The following is a 5,033-nucleotide window of genomic DNA, read 5'->3' as shown; positions in this document are numbered from 1 at the left end:
TCTCTCTGTCCAATGTGTTTTGTTTCTATGAATTTGCAGAGCTCGGTGGTTTTGTACGTCCTTCCTGTGGATTTCTGTGAGTTTGTGTCTCAGAGTCTGTGGCAGGCTGGCCCCGGATGAGCGTTTCCTTGGCCCTGAACCTGCCTGGGCATGACTGTCCCCTCCCCCACTGTGACCCCAGAGTCCTTTCCCTCCAGAGACCAGCCCCTGGGGAGTGGTTGGGGGGCCTGGGTCCTCAACCCTGGGCCCCACTCCCTGCCACATCCCTGAATGACCCGGAGCATCGGGACTCAGACCAGGACGTCTGGACACAGCGGTTGGTGCAGAAGAATGTGCGTGCGCGAGAGGTGGGCGGACCCTGTGCTCCCTGGGCGTCCGAGTCTGAGGGAGCAGTGACCACACGGGGCGATGGCCGGTCCGCGTCGCCTCCTGGAGGGCCAGAACGTGGCCTCCATAGTGCTCAGCAGATGCAATGGTGGAAGCAGGTGGATGATCTGGTCCCTGGTGCTCCTGGCTGCAGGTTCTGAGCAGCACCTGGCTCTGAGTCCCCGCAATGCCCAGGGCAGGAGCCCCGTCACCCCGAGCCTTTAGGATGCTCAGGGCAAGTGCCCCTTGCATCTCATCCAGCAGGCACGTTGGGGCACCTCCACCCCCTTGTCCTCTGGAGATGGTCTGTGACGGCCAGAGGGCTGAGGCCACAGGGGTCCCGGGGCGTGCCCTGCCTGCTCCTGCTTGAATTCAGGCCCCCCAGGCCCCAGCTCTGGCTGTGACTTCTGACCCTGACTGCAGCACCTCCCAGGTGGGTGCCAGGGAGCCCAGAGAGTCCACAACTATGGCCGGTGGGCACCAGGAGGCAGCTCAGAGGTACCCTGGGGTCCAAGCCCCTAGACGGGGCTCTCTTCCTTCCACTCCCCACATTTCTGTGAATGTGAGCTGGATGCCAGTCCTCCCTCGGGTCCCGACCCAGCCACTTCCATTTGCCAGGAGCCAGGGGGCCTGGGTTTAAGTGGGGAGCAGGGGCCAAACAGGCTCCCTGAGAGTTGAGCACCTGCTACATGCCAGGCCCTGTGCTAAGCAGCAGGGAACAGTGGAGACACTGACCAGAGAGCTCCCGGCAGCAAACCCAGACCAGGCAGGAGGGCAGCAGGGGCCTGGGATGGACAGCACAGCCAGGGTGCTGGGATTCAGCCCGGGGCGGTGCCCCCGATGCCCTCTCCTGGCAAGGGAGGCCCTCAGACCCCCTTCGCAGGGAGGGACCCCGGGCACCTGGCAGAAACATGCTTCTGGACTCCTTCCATCCTGTCTCTGCCCTTGGAAAGGGTCCCAGCGGGAGTGGGTACTTCTTTCAGCCCATATATTTTTTTAAACAGCTTTATTGAAATATGAATCACACCCCATGTAACTCACCCATTTAAAGCGCAACAGTGGGTTTTAGTCTATTCAGAGTCCTAGGACCATCACCGCGGGCAGCTAGAACACTTTCGTTACGGCAACAAGAACCCCCCCTCAGCTGCCACCCCCAGCTCCTCTCCCCGCCCCCAGCAACCACGAATCCACGTTCCTCTCTAGCTGTCCGTTTGGGCCATTTGCTACAGGGGCAACCACACGTGACGTGGTCCTTCCGTGTCGGCCGCAACCACAGGGCACCTCCATGAGGAAACCTATGTCCTGGCTAAGGTGGAAAGGTAGTCCGCTGCATGGATAGACCCCATGTGTCAGTCACATTTAAAGGAGAAACAAGGTCCCTGGCCCCTCCCAAGCCATTCCCAGGCTGAAACACAAAATTGTGATCACTTCGGTGTTGGAATTAGGATGATATGTCCTCTAGCAGGACTCTGACCATGAGCCACACTGTAGAGTTCTGAGCGGACACAGACATCCTCTGCACACACATGCCCCCTCACTGGCACGGGCCCGACCGCTGCATCCATGCCGGTCCATGTCTGCTGCCTCCGAGGCCATGAGGTCCCCAGGATGGGGTCTGCCAAACTCATCTATTGACCACTGGGCCAGGCCGGCCAGGGGAGGGCATCCGGGGGCACAGAGTATTGAAGAGTCACATTGCAAGGGTAGGTTTGGGGGGCGGGCAGCAGCTTCCTGGGGAGGCAATGTCATACCCATCTCACAGGGGAAGGAGGGAACAGGGTGCCTGGGAGGTGAGCAGTCACCCGGAACCAAATAGGAGACAGGGCTGGAGGTGAGGCTGGCCGCATCGTGCTGGAGACCTGGCGTGGCCCGGGCAGCGGGCTAGATGGTGAGGAGGAGCTGCAGGGGCAGGTGTCCGGGTCAGCACCAGGATGGGGTCTCACTGCCGACAGGGACAGCAGCTTCAATCAGGGAGGAGCACATCTCCAACGTGGGAGCCCCAGAGGGCCCAGTGCTGCTGGGGCCAGGCCCTGCGGCCTACCCCTTCCCACCCTGTGTTCCTGTAGCCGGCCGTTCCAGCAGCCAGACCGAGGGTGGAAGGACGGAGCCGGGGCAGAGGGCAGAGGGCCTGGGTTTAAGTCCATGTACTTACTGAGTCCATGTACTCACATCCCACAGTATGAGCCACGTCCCCTGGCCCCACCGCAGAGGGAGGTGGGAAAGCCGGCTGCATACCTGCTGGAGGTTACACCAGCCCCTACAGAGCCATGTGGCATCAAAGCTCCCAGTGGACGGGCCCCATGCGGGAGGGTTGAGTCCCGGCTCCCAGGCCTGGAGGGCAGCAGGAAGAAGCTGCTCGCATGCAGCTGGGGGGGAGTGAGGGGTGGGGTGACAGTCAGAAGACGGGGGGCACCAGGGGAACGTGACACCTGGCTCCCCGAGCCAGGCGCACGCATGTGGTGCTCAGAGTCGTGTGTCCCCATCTGCAGTGGTTGGAGTTGTCCCTATTTTATGGATGGGGAGCTTCTGAGCTGAGATTCTGAGGGTCTGAGAGCCTCGCAATGTTCCTAGAGGCCCCCTAGTGATAAAGTGGCCGAGGCAAGTGTCGGGAACTGAATGTTGTGTAGGCCTGGCCCCAGTGGAAAGGTATCAGATGTGGGGCCCCACGAGGGGCATGAGCTCCCTGCCTCCCCACCACGGGAGGGCACAACGAGAGGGTGGCCTCCTGCAAATCAGGAGAAGAATCCTCAGCAGGGCCCAACCACGCGATACCCTGGCCCCGATTTCCAGCCACGGAGCTGTGGGAAGTAAATGCCTGTCATTCCCGGTTACGGCAGATCTCAAGCCCGGTCTGCTGGCTCTGAGGAGGGTCAGGGTGCAACGCACACCACCCACCCGCCCCCCCCCTGCAGGGAGGACAGAGGGAGGGAGGGACAGGCACAAGTATCAGATGTCCATTCCTGAAATGCCACCAAGGACATGGCCAAACAAAGCATGGGAACGGTGGAAACCCACCGGTGTCCAGTCACGTGGGGCTGCTGAAGACGTCACGTTGGAAATCCCTACAGTAAAAACGTGGGAGGCAAGTCTGCCCATGGATGGGGATGCCAGCCTCGGACCCGAGATGGGTGAGGACAGCAGGCCAGGGCCTGTAGGGTAGAGGCCCGACGGAAATGGGGCGAGGGCGGAGGGCTCCTGGGCCGCCAGGGCTGGAGCAGCACCCCGTCTTCCGGGAGGGTCGACACGCTTCTGCAATCACGTGTGGCCGCGGCCTAGGAAAGCTGGACCTCGCAGCACTCTGGATGCCCTGTCACCAGCCATGTTGGCCAGGGCAGGGGGAGGCTGGCCGCAGCACGTGGGCCCCGGGGCAGGGGGGAGGCTGGCCGCAGCACCGGAGGGAGTGGGCAGGGCTCCTGAGTCCCGAGCACCACGCCCACCCATCCTTCCCCATATTCTAGGCGTCCAGTCTGGGGATGGTGGGAAGCTGCAGGAGCTGGGAGGCCTCTGGAGTCTCTGCTGAAATCTGGGGTGTTACCCCATTGAATGGCACATGTGTTTATCTGCATATGTGTGCTCATAGGTCCGTGTGCATGGATGACCACGCACACGTGTGCACATACACACACTCACTTCTAAAGTGCTGTCCCGTGGAGGGTGGTTCCAAACCTGATCCTGGGGTGGCGTTCCAATCCAGCTCTAGCACTTACAGGTGGTGTGACCTTGAGCAGGCGATACTGACCCCCTGCCTCAGTGTCCCCATTTGCAAATGGGGGCCCAGAGGGGGACCCGCCTCCCAGGGCGAGGCCAGGAAGAATTGAATCATCCAGGCGGAGCTCTGAGGACGCCTGGCCACTCAGTGCTGGTGGCTCCAGGACCCCGGGCGGCCCCATTCTGGTCTGGTTGGAGGCTGGTGGCCCCTGAGGCCCGGCCGTGCTGGTGGACGGCTTCGCGCAGCTATGCTGCCCCCTGGGGCACAGACACGAGGTGTGGAGAGCAATTACTCTGAGCCATCATTTACACTTGGCTTTATTTTAATTGGCAGCTCATTAGAAACCCACGAGTGCTGGCCGTGGATGCGGGTCACGGGTATGATCTGCTGTATCCGCCGCTGACTCCCGCGGTAATTGCGTTCTGCTGTGTTTAATTCCTAGCTCGATTGTTTACTGCACGTGAGGCGCACGGGGGCCGCGCTGCAGGAGCCGCCCTCCGCGGGGCGGCCGTGGGGCCGGGCAGAAGCCGCCACAGGAGCCTTCGGGGGTGGCGGGGACGACCGCGATGGTGATGTTGAGGACGAGAGACAAAGGCCGTACGGTATCGGCTACATTAGTAACTGTAATTGAGCAGCTGAGCCCGGGACGCGTGTGCACTCTGAGCCCCGGGCACACCTGCGAGGCAGGGCTGGCCACACGGCCTGAGTTTAACAGGTAGCAGGCCTGGGGCAGACCCCGTGCGTTCAGAGATGTGCGGTCCTGGGGCGTCACTTAACCATTCCATGCCACAGTCTCCCCACCTCTGAAGTGGGCATGAAGCCACTATATGGGCTTATTGGGGTTTAGGAAGACGAGGGTCCCTGGGTCGGGACTAGATGCCGTGGACATGTTCATCGGATGATTGTAGTCCTCGCCCTTGCTCAGCAGGTAGGAATGGGAGGCCCGGACAGCTGGATA

This window comes from Callorhinus ursinus, unplaced genomic scaffold (genome assembly GCF_003265705.2).
Source record: "Callorhinus ursinus isolate GAN/ISIS: 27379988/994484 unplaced genomic scaffold, GSC_fseal_2.0 scaffold89, whole genome shotgun sequence".
In the NCBI taxonomy this organism is placed as follows: Eukaryota; Metazoa; Chordata; class Mammalia; order Carnivora; family Otariidae; genus Callorhinus; species Callorhinus ursinus.
The sequence above is the reverse complement of the archived record's forward strand: the minus strand, read 5'-3'. Positions refer to the sequence as shown.